Genomic DNA, 16,917 nt, shown 5'->3' on the forward strand with positions numbered 1-16,917 from the left:
CATTTTTGTCACCAGGAAACAAACCGAACATTCTTGAGTGACACCACCCATATCTCCAAGGTGGGGAAATACAGCCAGGAGTATTTCCTCACGCCCGACATGACTACGAACAACTTGTCCTTCGCTCGAGGAGGTAAATGTCCTTTTCCACTGGTCGCTACTTTTTCTTAGCAAATTTCTTTGTACTTCTCTAAAGTATCTTGTGCCTTTCAGGACCATGGCTACGTCCAAACCCAACACCAGACATGGTGTTGAGGTCCAACGCATTGGTACGAATGACTGACGCTGAAAAAAGCGTTAAGTCTCTGGTCACTGATGAAAACTTGAGGCGGCCTGGCCTCCTGACCCCTCATCAGGAAACGAGGGAACCTGTGGTGGCAGACGCGACTGCCGAAGGGCATCCTGAGCAGTAACCCCCAGTGTCCCCTCCTCGAAGGAGATCGATTGGCGCCCCTCAGCAGAAAGGCCTTCTGCTCCCCAAGGGAAGGGGAAATAAAAGGCAGCAGAAACTGTCGTAGACTTGGATGAGTCTTCAGACGAAAATGGTACTGTTATTTCACTTTTAAATAGCTTGCCAATTCCCTGTCAATTATTTGATGGGGAAAGCAATTTTACGTATACTCTAAATCTAGGGCCAGACTTCTTTGTGCCAGAGAGTGAGTGTATGACTAGTAGAGTCATTAATGTAGCGACAAGTAGTAGTAGTTCGGGTATTGGACTTTGTGATTTTCCTTACTTCTTTTCTGATGTACCATAATCTCTCATCTATTTTTGTCTTACTATCTGCATGCTTATCTTTTTCTGCAGAAATGGCCTACCCCAACATTTTCGACTTGTACTAGACTCAAGAGGAGGAGGAAGTTCCCCTGGTCTGACAGAGGAAATCGGCCAGGAGACAAGATGGCAAGTCTAGCCAAGCACCCTCAGCCAAGAAGGGTCGAGTAGCTGATCCTTCAAAGGATGGGCCCTCTGGCCAACCTTCTGCTCAACCATCTGCTTCTGCTGAGAAGGAGGCCTCGCCTGCCGCCACAAATCCTTCGCCTGCGGCTCCGAAAGAACAGGCCTAGCAAGCCGAACTTCCTGGGGCCAGACTCTCGAGCCGCTCCCTGCGATCAGCTAAAGATCGCCTTGCTCATATCTTGAAGCAAGACAGTTGCAGGGAGGCAATGGCAGAGGCTGAGAACATGGGGGTCGATCAGATCCTCAACAGGGCTCTTAATGAAGTGGCCAGTGTAAGCAGTCTTTCTCTTTTTGCGATCTTGGTTTTTATTTTTTTGTAATATAGCCTAACTCTTATTCTTTGACTGCAGGCCATGGTGACAATGACCACTGCTCATACTTGCGCTGGTGCTAGCATCGAGCAGTCTCGGGCAAAGGTCATCGAGGAGCTTCAATCCGCAGAGGCTAGCCATGCTGGGGAGTTAGAGGTGGTCACCCAGCAGAAGGATGCCTTGGTGGCAGAGCTGGTAGAGAAGCAAGCTTCCCTGGAAACTCTCAGGAAGCAGAGGGATGATTACTAGGAATCCACTCGAATCCAATGGTGTGAAGTCAAAAATCTTAGGAAGGAGCACCTTGCTTAGGACATGACCATTGTTGTTCTTCAGAGCTAGGTGGAGCAGCTTAAGCTTACCAATGCCAAGGACCTGGAGAGGTACAAGAATGCGACACTTCGGTGTTTCTACGATTTTTCGAAACACAACCAAAGTGTCGATTTCAGTTATCTTCCAAAGGACGCTAGGAAGGCCGAGCCAGCCCGCTGTACTGCTCGGTTGGCTGCCGAAGACAGAGCCAGGATCCCTGCTTCCCCAGACATTTTTCCGGCCGCCGGAGTGGAGGGAGGAGAAGTTGCAGGAGGCGTGATCGATAAGAATGCTCCACAGGATCCTCCTGCTCCTCAAGCTCCGTAAAAATTTTCTTTTATATTTCTTTGATCACACGACCTACGGGTCGTGATGTAAAGACTATGATTATTTTTTCTTTAATTTTGCTGCATGGGCAGCTTATTTTACTTTTACTTTTGAACAATTACATCCAAGCAGTACTGCTTGCGGTGTAAAAGAATTCCCTTTGATATTATAATATTTCTGCTTATTATAACATCTGTTCGCATGACCGAACTTAGCATAGTACTTTGGCTTTATTTAACAAAATATAAATTTTGAAAAATACTCTAAGTACCATAGCATGCTTTCACTTATTTTGTTCATATGTTTACATACCTCTTGGTATGCTTTTCTATCGATGTACCTTATATGCCCCCAAGTGACTGAGGAGCTTTAGGTCCTTGGTCACTTGCCTTGACCACGACCTGTACGAACATTACTGCTCGGTATAAAATGCAACACTTATAATACAGCAAAACAACACACGTAATGAACAAATACTTGTAAAAAAGTTTACAAAGGTTGGCAAGAATGACTGGCTGCGCACAGTCACTTATAATTCTCGTATTAAAATGGACTAAACATGTCTTTATGAGTGATCTTTTAGAAAGATCTTACACTTATAAGCGATTAGCCATATAACATGACTAACCCTTTTTCAAAACTTGTAAAAAGTAAAAATTAATACAAGCCAGTCCTTTAAGAAGGGCTGTTTATTGATAATACTTGCGGAGGTGTTCTCCTTTCCAATAGTGTGGAACGAGATCTCCATTTAAGCGTGCAAGTTTGTATGTGCCTGGATGAATGTAATGACCCAACTACTCTAGACTTTTGGACCATTAAGTAAAACTAAACATACTAATCCTTACATTGTGAAAATACCATAACTTTATTAGGAAACTTGTAAAATTAAGAGTTACTTACATAAAATGTCAAGTAGGATATGGGATCCCATTGTTTTAAAAACAAAACATAATTTAAAATAAAAAGGAGTTACATAGCAAGTGCGGAAAAATACATGTAAAACCATAAAAAGAAGACTACATCCTCAAAAATCGAACTCTCGACTCCTTGAATCCATTCATCACCGATACACAATCCCCAAGCATCCACGAACCTTACCGCCACTATAGCTATTTTCCTGCACATATAAACAAAAAGGAATGAGCCTAATGCCCAGCAAGGAAAATCTACCACATAGTTCATATACATAGATTTCATAAGAAACATAAAAACATAACATAACATACATTACACTTATCTCATACACATACTATAATGGCCATTATTACTTGGGGTCCCATAGACTAAACAAGTCATATGCCCATGAGATTAGTGGGGTCCTACTAGCTAAGCAAGTCATATGCCCATAATCTATTTGGGTCCTTGTTAGTCATATGGGTCATATGCCCAAGCCTACAAACATACATATCATAACACTTATCATAACATAAGAAACATAAGATAACATATAGAACATATAACACATGAATTTCTATCCTATTTTCCTTACCAAAATTACCGGGATAAGAGGACAGCGGTGGGACTTTGGAACACTCCTAAGAACCATTTGAAAAAGAGTAAGTATAGAGAAGAAGAGAAATGAAATGAATGGAAGGACTAAACCATTGAGAAAAATACTTACCAAAACCTTTTTGCTCAAGAACTTAGATTTCCTAACCAAAATAAAGATTAAGGTTAGAGGCTGAGTAGAAGACTATGAGAACTTAAAATAAAATCAAACCAATGAACTAAGGTGTAGAATTACCTTGAAGACTTGTAGACCAATCTAAACCTCGAACCGAAATACTATGAAACCTTACTTCCCCAAGTGTTTGATAAGCTTTAGATGATCAAGCTTATGATTTCCCCACCCAAGTGTTTACACTCTCACACTCACCTAGCAACTTGCAGCCTCTGAACTTAGAGCAAAAGATGAATAATGGATGGGTACTAGGTCCTATTTATAGAGTTTAGGAATGAAAGGATCTTGATTTAACTTGAATAAAAATAATGGCTTTTTAGGTGAAAATAATTTGAATAATCGTTCAGCAGAGGCTGAAGACTCGTTCAAAAAGTTGCTGGACTTATCAAAAGGTTGAATGGTTGAATGGAAAACGAATTCAAAAACTTTCAAAATAAGCTGAAGGAGGCGATATATCGCCCCCTATAGGCGATATATCGCCTGGACCAATATGCCCGAGGCAAACGTGCATCGTTTCGTGTTTTCCGTATCTACGTGCTGGGATATATCGCCCCCTATAGCTGCGATATATCGGCATTCGCTGATTATTTAAACACGAAATTACACATTTTTAGCTTAATTCAAATTGATTAAACAGCCTTGACTAAGCCCTTAAATGTATTCAAAGCTGCTGATTGACCTTAGAGCATTCAAACTTTACCCTTATTAAATTTAATCCTTAAAATACTTAATCCTTTAATCACCCATACATAACATGTGCTTAAAATCCTATTGGTTCTTATCTAAACCATATAGTATAATAAATATTATCCTTAATATCAGCCATATTAATCAAACCTTAGGTTAACATTAATATTCTTAAACTATAGGTTAAACTTAGAAAATCTACAAGTACTACTATGAGTGTCCAAATAATTCCCGGTCTGAACCAAAAATCCACAGTGATAAAGTTAATACTATAATTACTATAATACTACTATCTAACTAGCTAAGTAAAGTTCTTGGACTCTACAATGAAGGACTTCTTCAACCTGGTAAGGTCCTTCCCAGTTTGGTCTGAGTACTCCAGCAGCTGGGTCACAGGTGTTTAAGAAAACTCATCGAAGTATTAGGTCTCCGAAGATGAACTTTCTTTCTTTTACTTTTGAGTTAATATACCGGGCGACTTTTTGCTGGTACGCAGCAACTCGGAGTTGAGCTTTTTCTCATTTCTCCTCAAGCGAGTCTTAGGACTCCATCAACAGTTGGCTATTTTGGTCTTGGTCGTATGTGATTCTTCGATGTGAGGGCGGATCTAACTTGACTGGTAACATAGCCTCATACCCGTATGCTAAGGAAAACGGGGTATGACCTGTTGCTGTTCGATGAGAAGTTCTATACGACCAGAGTACTTCGGGCAGTTGTTCCGGCCATGCTCCTTTAGCTTCTTCGAGCCTTTTCTTCAGGGTATCCTTAAGTGTTTTATTCATTGCTTCAACTTGCCCATTTTCTTGTGGATGCACGACTGATGAAAATCTTTTGACGATTCCATGCCTTTCGCAGAAGTCTGTGAATAGGTCGCTGTCAAACTGGGTACCGTTGTCTGAGACAATCTTCTGAGGCAATCCATACCGGAAAACATTGTTCTTGATGACAAAGTCAAGAACTTTCCTTGTCGTTATGGTAGTGAGTGGCTCAGCTTCGGCCCATTTGGTGAAGTAGTCGACTGCTACAACTGCGTATTTTACTCCACCTTTTCCTGTTGGCAAGGACCCAATTAAATCGATACCCCATACTGCGAAGGGTCATGGACTTTGCATTTGCTTTAACTCGTTGGGAGCTGTGCGTGGGATCTTGGAATATCTCTGACACTTATCATATTTTCATACAAACTCCATCTAGTCTTCGTTCATAGTCGGCCAGAAATAACCCTGCCCCAGAATCTTTTTCAATAAGCTCTGCCCCTCAGCATGATCCCCACAGAAGCCTTCATGTACTTCCTTCATCAGCTCTTTAGCCTTTTCTAGTGTAATACATCTGAGTAGTGGCATGGAGTATCCTCTTCGGTATAGAATACCATCAACCAATATGTACCTAGCAGCCTGTCTCTGAAGAGTCCTGGCTTTGTTTCTTTCTGCTGGTAGTACACCATTCGTGAGATACTCCAAGTATGGTGCCATCCATGTATCTTCTTTCCGAATTTCCATACTAGTTTCATCTGCTCGTATGCTCGGCTTGCGTAGCCGTTCCACTGGCACTATATTTAAAGTGTCAGCATCTTTCGCACTCACAAGTTTGGCTAAGGCATCTGCGTTAGAATTTTGATCTCGAGGTATTTGCTGGAGGGTATATTTCTCAAACTGTGCCAACAGATCTTTGGTTTAGTTCAAATAGGCCACCATTTTCAGACCTCATGCTTGATACTCTCCCAAGACTTGATTCACTACCAGCTGTGAATCACTGTAAATATCCAGCACCTTTATGCTCATGTCTTTGGCCATCCTTAACCCAGCGAGTAGGGCTTCATACTCGGCTTCATTGTTTGAAGTGGTGAAATCGAACCTAATAGCGCAGTGAAATCGATGCCCTTCTGGCGTTATCAATATCACTCTTGCTCTTGTGTGAGATTCGTTGGACGATCCATCCGTGAATAACTTCCACGAAGGAGCTTCAACTTGGGGCTCAAGCGCACTAGGTTTTCCGCACTGCTCGTTGTTTGGGAGCTCAGTGAATTCGGCGATAAGGACAGCCCAGACTTGTCCTTTTACTGCTGCTCGCGGTGAATATGTGATGTCGAAATGCCCGAGTTCGACTGCCCATTTCAACAAACGTCCAGCTGCCTCCAGTTTTTGTAGAACTTGCCGAAGGGGCTGGTCAATTAAGACTGTGATGGGATGGGCTTGGAAGTAAGGACGTAACTTCCTTGAAGCCAATATTAAGCAATAGGCTAATCTTTCGATGGGAGGATACCTCAATTCGGGACCGATTAACCTCTTGCTAACATAATAAACTGCCTTTTGTACACCTTCTTCTTCTCGTACTAGCACCGCACTAGCAGCATATTCTGTGATCGCTAGGTAAATGAATAAATTTTCTCCATCTATAGGCTTTGATAAAACAGGAGGCTGTGCCATGTGGGCTTTTAAGGCTTGGAAAGCCTGCTCACAGTCGCTAGTCCACTCGAACTTCTTGTTGCCTCTAAGTAGATTAAAGAAAGGGACGCATTTATCCGTCGACTTTGAAATAAATCTACTGAGTGCAGCAATCCTTCTAGTTAAACTTTGCACATCCTTGATTTTCACTGGCAATTTCATGTAGATCACGGCTTTGATCTTTTCAGGGTTTGCCTCGATTCCTCTTGAATTAACAATGAACCCTAAAAATTTCCCTGATCCTACTCCGAAGGAACATTTGAGAGGATTTAGCTTCATCTGATATTTGTTCAAAACATTGAAACACTCATGTAAATCCTTCACATGTCCTTCTGCCTTTTTTTGACTTTACCAGCATGTCATCCACGTACACCTCCATGTTTACTCAGATCAACTCCTTAAACATGTGGTTAACCAATCGCTAGTAAGTCGCACCAGCATTTTTCAATCTGAAGGGCATTACTTTATAACAGTATAACCCTGTATCGGTCCGAAAGCTAGTGTGATTCTCGTCAGGGGGATGCATACTGATCTGATTGTATTCTGAGTATGCATCCATGAAAGAGAGGATCTCATGTCTTGCAGTTGCATCGACCAGCTGGTCGATCCTTGGGAGTGGGAAGCAATCTTTTGGGCAGGCTTTATTAAGGTCTGTGAAATCGACACAGGTTTGCCATTTGCCGTTAGGCTTGGGAATGAGTACTGGATTAGAGACCCACGATGGATAAAACGCCACCCTGACGAAGCCATTCTTCTTTAGTCTTTCAACTTCCTCTTTTAAGGCTTTCGATCTATCCTTATCGAGCAGCCTTCTTTTCTGTTGCACGGGTGGAAAACTCTTGTCAACGTTCAGGACATGGCTGATAACTGCAGGATCTATCCCAGCCATGTCTTTATGTGACCAGGCAAAAACTTTATGGTTCTTTCTCAAAAATTCCACCAGTGCGCGCTTCGTTGTTGCTTCTAAATTTTTACTGACCTTCACTACTCTAGTCGGATCTTTTTCATCAAGTAAGACCTCTTCAAGGTCCTTGACGGGTCCAACATCTTCCTCAAAATTCCCAAAGCGAGGATCTAAATCCCTATCCTCACTTTGGGCAACACCCTATTTGGTGACTCCATCATCGGATTGGGCTTGTGTATCAATGGCAATCTGCAACGTCTCTGGGGGAGTGCTCTTCGACTTTCCCTTCTTTGCCTTCGTGATCGAGACATTGTAGCACTCCCTTGCTTCCCTCTGATTTCCCAACACGCATCCTACCCCTGCGTCTGTCGGGAATTTCATGGCCAAGTGCAATACTGAGGTGACGGCCCGAAGGTCAACCAGTATGGGCCTTCCGATTACAGCATTGTACGCTGAAGGACAATCGACTACTATGAAAGTAGCGAGTAAGGTCTTGTTAGTAGGCGTTGTACCTGCTGTTACCGGAACTCCGCCACGTGTTTTACCTTTTTAATTATATCTTGTTTCCTTAAGTACCATTGATTTACTAGTGAAGGTTAATTCTTAACTAAATTATGAATTTGAGCTCAATAACCTTCTCAGTCCCAAAAGTTAATCCTTAAGAGAACCATTATTCAATCTCTTATGAGAAGGTATAGATTCCAATCTGTATACTATCCTGATCATTCTGACAGACCATAACGAGTGAATCAAAGAACTCATATAACATAAACAGGAGTTCACAGTAACTTTAGGATTAAGATTTATTTGTATATGATCATCAGATGATATATTTAATTAATACTTCGAAACAATATTTAACTAAGTATTAATAAACATATCTGGTCCAGTTCTATATATTCTCTAATATATAAAGTACCTCCACTAAAGTGTCCTACAACACTAGTGATCCAAATCTAGATCACATGTTTTCATGATATTAGTGGACCATACTTGCAGTAATTAATCTAAAGATTCCTTAAGTTTATTTTACTGCGTACTATTCAAGTTCATATATCTCAAACACAATCCTCCCATACCAATAAGTGTTTTAGATCACATATATGAACTTAGGAATTTTTATGATATTTACTTAATATTATCATAGAATAATATAGTCCATAAAATATATGCATAACAAATTCAATTTGTTTATTTATTTATTTCTTAAAACAATGTCTACTACATATGCTTTCAGGACATAATTCCCAATACTAGACATAATTAACAAACTAACAAAGGTTGGTCCTTTAAGAGAACTATCTACTAGTTCTCTCCTATTTTGTGAATCCTACCTAGAAGGAAAAATGATCAAGAAACCTTTCTCTACAAAAGGTTCAAGAGTCACAGAACCACTTCAACTTGTACATATGGACGTTTGTGGTTCGCTAAATGTCCAAGATAGAGGAGGTTATGACTATTTCGTCACTTTCATTAACGGTTATTCAAGATATGGTTACCTATACTTAATGCAAAGGAAATCTGAAAATTATGGTAAGTTTAAAGAATTTGAGCAGAAACTGTAAAGCAATTAGGTAAATCACTAAAAGTACTTTGATCAGATTGAGGTGGAGAGTACTTAGATTATAAATTTGAGGACCATTTGTGTGAGCATGGAATTCAATCCCAACTAACTACACCTGGAACGCCACAACAAAATGGTGTTTCAGAAAGGAGAAACAAAACCTTATTGGATATGGTTAGATCGATGATTAGTTTTTCTTCATTGCCTTTGACATTCTGGGGTTATGCAATAAAATGTGCTTTATACATACTCAATGTTTTTCCATCTAAGTCTATTCAAAAAACACCATTTGAATTATGGAATGGTACTAAACCTAGTTTATGCCATTTCTGTATATGGGGTTGTCCTGCACACGTGCTTAAAAGAGAGACTAGAAGTTGGATTCACGCACTGAAGTGTGCATGTTTGTAGGATATTCCAAAGAAACAAGAGGTGGTATTTTTCATAGTCATAAAGATAAAAAAAAATGTTTGTCCCTACAAATGCTACTTTTCTGGAGCATGACTATATAAATAATCCCAAATCTCAATGTAATGTTGTACTTGAGGAAATGGTCTCAAATAGACAAGACCAATCATCAGCCGTGGAAAATGAAAAATGGCGAGAGGATATCGCTAGTTCTAGTCAAAACAATGGAGAGCTTCATCGTAGTGGGACGGTTGGTAAAAAACCAGTTCGCTATAAACATGACGTTAAAATGCTTGTGTCTAACACAAACAAAGATGATCCATTGACATATAGAGATGCAATGGAATATTTTGACAAAGAAAAATGACTAAATGCCATGGACCTTGAAATGGAATCAATGTATTCCAATTCTGTCTAGACTCTTGAAGATCCATTTGAAGATGTTAAACCTATTGGTTGCAAATGGATATTCAAGAAGAAGAGAAGAGCATATGGGAAAGTAGAGACTTTCAAAGCAAGGCTAGTGGCAAAAGACTACAGACAGAAAGAAGGAGTTGATTATGAAGAAACTTTTCCATATGTGGCCATGCTTAAATCTATCTGCATACTCTTATCCATAGCTGCTTGCATTGATATGAGATTTGGTAAATGGACGTTAAAACAACTTTTCTGAATGGCTATCTTGATGAAACCATTTACATGTCTCAACCAGAAGAGTTCGAGGTTAAAGGTCAGGAGGAAAAAGTTTGCAAGCTTCTTAAGTATATTTATGGACTTAAACAATCTTCGAGATCTTGGAATCTTAGATTTGATGAAACAATCAAAATGTTTGGTTTTGAACAAAACATTGATGAAATTTGTGTTTACAAACAAATCAAAGATAAGATTGTGGTATTCCTCATTGTTTACGTTGATGATATTCTACTCATTGGGAATGACATAGAAACATTATCAAAAATAAAGAAATGGTTAGCTGAGCAATTTCAAAAGAAAGATTTGGGAGAAGCCAAATATGTTTTGGGAATTCAGAACTATAGATATCGAAATAACAAAGTCTTGGCACTGTCTCAAGCAACTTATATTAATAAAGTGCTAGAATGCTTTGGCATGGAAAACTCCAAGAAAGGCACTATGCCTACCCGGCTAGGAGTTAAATTTTCTAAAGAACAATGTCCACAAACACCTCAGGAAGAGGAGAACATGAGACAGTATCCCTATGCCTCTGCAGTACGCAATCTAATGTATGCAATGTTATGCACTAGACATGACATCTGTTATGCAGTACAGATAGCGAGCCTTATCAATTCAATCTTGGATTGAGTCATTGGACAGCAGTAAATAATATTCTCAAGTATCTCAGACATACTAGAGATTACATGCTTGTGTATTCAGGTGGAGATCTGAAACTCACTGGATATACTGATTATGATTTTCATTCAGACAAAGATAGTTGAAAGTCGACATCAGGATCAGTTTTCACACTTAGAGGAGGTGTTGTAGTTTGGAGAAGTATTAAACAATCTAGTATTGCCGACTCCACCATGGAAGTCGAATACATAACAGCTTGTGAATTAGCTAAAGAGGTTGTGTGGCTCAGGAAGTTCTATATTGATCTGGAACTTGTTCCAAGCTTGGATCAGCCACTTGTTTTGTACTATGATAACAGTGAGGTAGTAGCTAATTCAAAGGAACCTAGAAGTCGCAATAGGGGAAAGCACATCAAGATGAAATATCACTTGATCTGAGAGATAGTCAACCGAGGAGATGTTACTGTCTTGAAGATTTCCTCTAAAGATAATCTTCCAGATCAGTTCGCAAAGACTTTATCTCTTGAATATTTTCAGGGTCATATAACAAGCATGGGGTTAAGGAAAATGCCTCATTTGCTTTAGGGCAAGTGGGAGATTGTTAGGAATTGTTCCCTTAAAGATATTATAGTTGACAATGGATTTAATGAAATAAATGAATGAATTGAATTATTGTATATATGTAGATTATGTACTATATTATTGTTAATAATATTAAGTAAATATTAGAAAATTCCCAAGTTCATCTATGTGGTCTCAATCTCATATTTGTATGAAAAGATCTAGATTAAGATAATGGACTTAAATTGTTCGTAGTAAAATAAAGTTATGGAATCTTTAGATTAATTACTGCTAGTACGGTCCACTAGCTAGTATTATGAATACATGTGACCTAGATTTGGGTTACTAGTGTAGTAGGACACTTTAGTGGAGGTACTTTGCATACTGAGAGTATGTAGAACAAAACAAGATGTGATTTAATAATACTTGTTTGAGTATCATTTCGTAGTATTACAAAACACATCAATTGATGATCATATACAAACTGATCTCAATCCTGAAGTTACTATGAACTCCTAAATATGTCATTTGATCATTTGATTCATTCGTTATGGTTTGTTAGAATGATCGGGCTAAGAACTATTTTTTTGGGCACTCAATGATGTATATGGCTGGGGACATAGCTTAACAGATATGGAATCTATACCTTCTTATAGATTGAATGGTGGTTCCCTATTGGGTTGACTTTTGGAACTGAAAAGGTTATTGACGTTAAATTCATAATCAGATTTTGAATTAACCTTCAAAAGTAAAGTCAATGGTACACTACGAATCAAGATATAATTAAAAAGGTAAAATAGTGACTTTATTCCCACTTAATTATGAATCATCAATAAAGGATTAATATATATGTAATGATTATATCAATGGACATTTTATGGTTACAATAAAGTACTCAGTAAATATATGTCTTTAATGCTCAAGAGTGCATGATCATATTTATAGTAAATCAAAGAGTTTTGATTAGTAATCTTTTATTTATTGGAGCTTGAAATTATTGGTCCATAGGTCCCCGAGGCGCCTCTATCAACACTATTCAAGGTAAGAGTTGATACAATGGTCAAACTGTTAATGGGCTATTTGAGAGAATATTTATTCTTTGAGATAACTATGCAATTATGTGATAATTGAAGTTGCACAATTTATTATTGCATTAATGCAATTTTAGAAATTGTGTACAAATAAAAGAAGTTGATTTTAATTAATTATTTTATTTAAGTGTGAAAAGATAAATATAGGTAGTCAAAATTTGTTTTTATTATTATGTGTATTTAATTAATAATAAGATGATAATGGAAATTCAAATTTTGAATTTTGAAATTTAAGTTGTTATCTTTTCCTTAAAATGATGATACCTTAATTGAATTTTGAATTATTTATTAATTAAAATAAAAATTAATTCCATTATTTCAAGGAAGTGCTACAGGCGTAGGGCTTCCTAGACTATCCTATGCTTGTACCACTACTGATAGTGATCAGTTATTGATTTTTTTTATTTAATTAATTAATAAAACATTTTTAAAATATTTTTAAAATGGAATGTAAGACTTTGTCTTTAATTATCATTTATTTTATTATTATTAAAGATGATCAATTTTATTATTATTATTATGATAATAATAATTCCTATATATTCTATATGATAGAAAATGAAAAGAGAACAATTTTTTACAGAAAAGAAAAATTGATCATCTTTTTCACACAAAAAGATAAACCTTTCTCTCTAGCCTATAATCAAGAGTCTCATGTGTTGAGAATAATTTTGATTCACATATATTAATTCTTGTTCTCTATGTGCCCACCCATATCTTGAGGTGTAGAGAATGTCTTGGAAGATCTAGGTGTGCATACTCTAGCGAGGATTGGAAGATTGAAATATATATGAAAAGATTAAAGGATTCTTGATAGGCAACAAGAGGTAAACAATTTCGTATTATTTTACATATACATATTTTGTTTATTAACATATTTCATATTAAAGGATCCTCGTATAAAGTGGTTTATATGAATTTTTTGTTGTTGTATACGATACTACCATTACCACAATTTCTGATGTGCTCTAGGAACTGTTCCTAACAGCTCGAACCCCTAGTGGCTGCCCCTGAAGCTCTGGTGGTCTGCGTAGCTCCAACAGCTGCTTCCACGACTACTCCCCCAAGTTTGGTGACACAAGAGGAAGTCCCGATGACTATGGACCCACCAGTCATCGACCCTTGCGGGGGATCTCCTATCCCCGATGAGGGGACGTTAGGGACAGGAAATGACCTTCCACCCCTTGAGGTATCTAGCAGTCCTTTGGCTAGCACTCCCCAGCTTGTCATCTTCCCTGAACACTACGAGGGGGAAGATCTGGATAGGTTTAAGAGGGTAGTTGAACACTTGAAGACCTGATCAGAGCAAGGGGAGGAAGACTTTAAGGTATTGGCGGAGTGCCTTTGCGAGGACAATCCTCCCTGGAGTCAAACCCCACTGCCACCTTATGGATGAACGGAGCTGGAGTCTCTCTTTGCAGGGAGACTCGGCAATATGACAACTCCTTTGGCGAAAAAGCTCCTACAGGGGTAGAGCACCTCACTTAGCGAGATGCTCTATCAACGTTATGCTAGAGTAGGAGGGGATAACAAGGTGGCCCTCCTCGCCACCTGCCACCATGCCACAGCCTGGGTGAGTGTTGGTCTATCTCTTGTTTAAATTTTATAATACGTTAGTATATTGTATAGTAACTTTGGTTCACCACACAGGTCGCCACTATGTGTTGACAACTGGAGGACATCATACTATGAGCTCCATGTAGTTGAAAGTGGTCTGGGAGGTGTCGGTCTCTCTCAAGGAGCACTCCCAGCTTCAAAAGTCTCTCAAGAACGAGAGGATATGTTCCTCAAAGTTGGAGAACCGACTAATGAGGAAAAATCCAAGCTCCAAGCGGTGGAGGACACTTCATCCTAGCTGGTGGAGGAGGCGACTGGCCGCTCTAAGGTTGCAGAGGAGGTTGTGCTTAAAAGCATTGGAGGATTCTAAGACATTGCAGGAGGAGACTTAAGCTGCCCGGGAGGAGGCTCGAGTGGCCCGGCCGGAGGCCTTGTGCTTCGCTTGCATTATACCTTAAACTTGGCTTCACCACACAACCCTTGTGCTTTTTGCATGCATTATACCTTAAACCTTGCGTCCAAACTCGAGTCCTAGATCCTTGAGCTCCAACTCTTGCCTCCCGCTCTCTCTTCTTTCTCTTTCTTTCACACTCACCTTTCTTTCTTTCTTTCTTGTGTTTTGCAAAACTGAGACCTTCACCTCTCTATATATAGGCTCCAAAACTTCCAACAACAAAACACCCATGTTGACCCACGAATTGGCCAACAAAACTAAGTCAAATAAATGACATGAAATAAGAATTTAACTTAAGAATAATCAACAAATAATTAATGACACACAAATATAATGTATTTTTGTCCTGATAGTCAGTAATGACCTACGTCCGCTTAGTACTCTTATTAATGTATATCCCCCAAAACCTGCAATTAGCAGACTAAAGTCCACCAAGTTTCACAAGTTAGGAAGAAGGATACAAGAACGTGTATAACATCACTCGAATCTTATGAACTCTTTGAAAATAAAGAATTACAACCTAAGTAATAATGAATCCTTTGGTTTCTATTTATAGACTCAAGGATGTACAAAAGATGGGCCATGGGCTTTGCATAACTTGTGCAACTAGAAATAATAAAATAATATGTAAATAATACACTTTACATTTGAAATAATAGATATCACACAAATATTTGTACATTAAACTAACTTTAAGCTTTAACTGTGCTCCATCGAGCTAATCTGGTCGCATGTCTTTTAACCAACTTCTTTTCCTGCTGCTCCACATAATTGTTGCACGTGTCTGATAGCATGTTTCCTTCTCTTGTCTGGTCATGGGTCGACCAGTCTTCTATAAATGAATTATTATGAGCCTTTCACGTGCCTTATGTTTATGCCATGTCATCATGCTAACTTTTAGGGCAACATTTGTGTTGACCCTCGATTTGGTCAACGACACAGAGTCAAATAAAACAACAAAAATTAGATGAATTCAAGTCAAGAAGATAAATGAAACAAGGATTTATAGTGGTTCGGCCCCAAGTGATGGTAATGACCTACGCCCACTTAGCGTTCTTATTAATGTAATGAAAACCTGCGATCAGTAAACAAGGATTTACCGAGTTTCACAAGCTGAACAAAAGATATAGAGTATTGTGTAAAAACAATAATTATCTCTCTCCCTTTCTCAAAGATCCTTCTCATGAGCCCTTTGTGTCTTATTTTTAGGCTCAACGATCTCCATATGGGCCTTGATTACATTTAATACAAACGTATCTGAATAATAATGGAAATTATAATTATTACATAAATACTAGGACAAGTCCTGGTTGCCTACGAAATATGCCTTCTGCCATACGAATGCTCCTCTGGTTGATGGTCGACCAGAACGTAACCATTTAAACAGTCACGCGTATCCACGTGCGTACTAATCTTGCCACGTCATCAAGTGAATCTTTTTTGGGTAATCATTTGCCCCCCAAGTTTATTTTACTACGACCAGCATTTAATAACCTTACTGGACCAGCTATTCGTCCGACCTGTCACATCTGTCAGCCCCTTTTCAAAAAAGTAAGCAATCACAACTTTTACAGTTTCCCAAAAATATTTCGATGGTTATTGCAATTTCCCATACATCAAAATCCTATTCCCATCATTACCTTTTCAATAGCACCATGATCAGTATAAATATACCACCTTTCTAGTTTTCACTTTTTACCGACGCTTTCTCTCTCTTCAAGAACTCAGAAAAAATTCTCAAGAAAAAACCCAGAAAACCTCTGTGATCCGAGAAGCCCTCAACTTTGCTTCGAGCAACAATCCTTGTGATTCCTCTACAAACCATAATCAAAGTAAGTTTCAAACTCACCATCTCTTTTACGCACTCCAGAATAAATTTCGTGAGTTTTTATGATTGTGTCTCCATTGTTCTTGATAAAAAGCTTCTCGGGTAATCGAGTTCATACAAAGATGTATAGAAACATGCTAGAATAGGGATTTTAGGTAGTATAAAACACTAGACGATGTTTAGAAATTAATGTGGGACATAGAAGTACTGATTTAGGGATCGAAATCAAAGCGAAAATTCGATTTTACTGTTTTTTGAAAAACTGGGTCTTTCCTGCCTATTTTCGGAGTCAAAAAGTTTTCTCAAAAATACTTTTCACCTTCACTTTTTGATCTGTTTTTTAAAATTGCTCGCATGTTTGTAGTGTTTATATTAGGATGCTGCTGGTCATATAAAAGCTTAACTTTTATACATGAGCAACACTATCCGTATATTTCTCTTCTTCTATCTATTGGTCATAGATCCTCACTTTCCCTTTACTCTTCTCAGATATTCATGCACGATCATTGGGGAGGTGAAAGACC

The sequence above is a fragment of the Humulus lupulus genome, chromosome 4 (genome assembly GCF_963169125.1).
Source record: "Humulus lupulus chromosome 4, drHumLupu1.1, whole genome shotgun sequence".
In the NCBI taxonomy this organism is placed as follows: domain Eukaryota; kingdom Viridiplantae; phylum Streptophyta; class Magnoliopsida; order Rosales; family Cannabaceae; genus Humulus; species Humulus lupulus.